This window comes from Etheostoma spectabile, chromosome 14 (assembly GCF_008692095.1).
Source record: "Etheostoma spectabile isolate EspeVRDwgs_2016 chromosome 14, UIUC_Espe_1.0, whole genome shotgun sequence".
NCBI classification, from domain to species: Eukaryota; Metazoa; Chordata; class Actinopteri; order Perciformes; family Percidae; genus Etheostoma; species Etheostoma spectabile.
The window spans coordinates 2,692,638-2,693,456 of record NC_045746.1 but is presented as its reverse complement, the minus strand read 5'-3'; positions in this window follow the sequence as shown (position 1 = coordinate 2,693,456).

Below are 819 nucleotides of genomic sequence, written 5' to 3'. Positions count from 1 at the left end.
GTGTGTGTGTGTGTGTGTGTGTGTGTGTGTGTAGCCTGAACCTACCCCCCTAATGTCCATAGTCACAAACTTCTACTGACCTAATTTTAGTGGTGGAATGTATCTAAGTACATTTACTCAAGTACTGTACTTAAGTACATTTTTTGTACATTATTTTTGTGAGTTTTTGCTGCTTTTTACTACTACTTCACTACAATTCAGAGGGAAATGTATGTTTTTCTCCATTACATTTATTTTACAGTTTAAGGTAATTTGGTTACTTTGGAGATTCAGATTATTAAAAAATTTAAACAACAAAATAAGTATGAGGTATTATTATAAGTAAAGGTAAGACTTTATTCATCCCATTCACGAGCTAATGTGGAAGAAAATAGTCGTATTAGGCCGAATCCCATTTCTCCATCTTACCCCTACCCCTTGGCCCTTGAAACCAAGGAGATAAGGGCTAGGGTGAAAACATACCCCTATGAAATGGGACACCACTTGGTGGGTTTTGACAACAGTGTCATATGCATTTATATATTTTTTTGTTTCATTTCATGTTCACTTTGGTGGTGCAGAGGCAGATGTTATTTTGGGGGACTGTTGATTTGCACAACAGTCCCACATTTCTCTGCCTTGAATGGATTGTATACATTGCATAGACTGTATATAAATATTAATATTAGCGGTCTATGATACATCACTACATGCTTCACATATACCGCCCTGTATCACACAGGAGGACACAGCAGCTGATCCACTTTTGGGCTGAAAACGAGCAGAAGTTTATTAAGTCATGTGTTCATGTTGTACCCATTCATTATTGCATTGGTACTG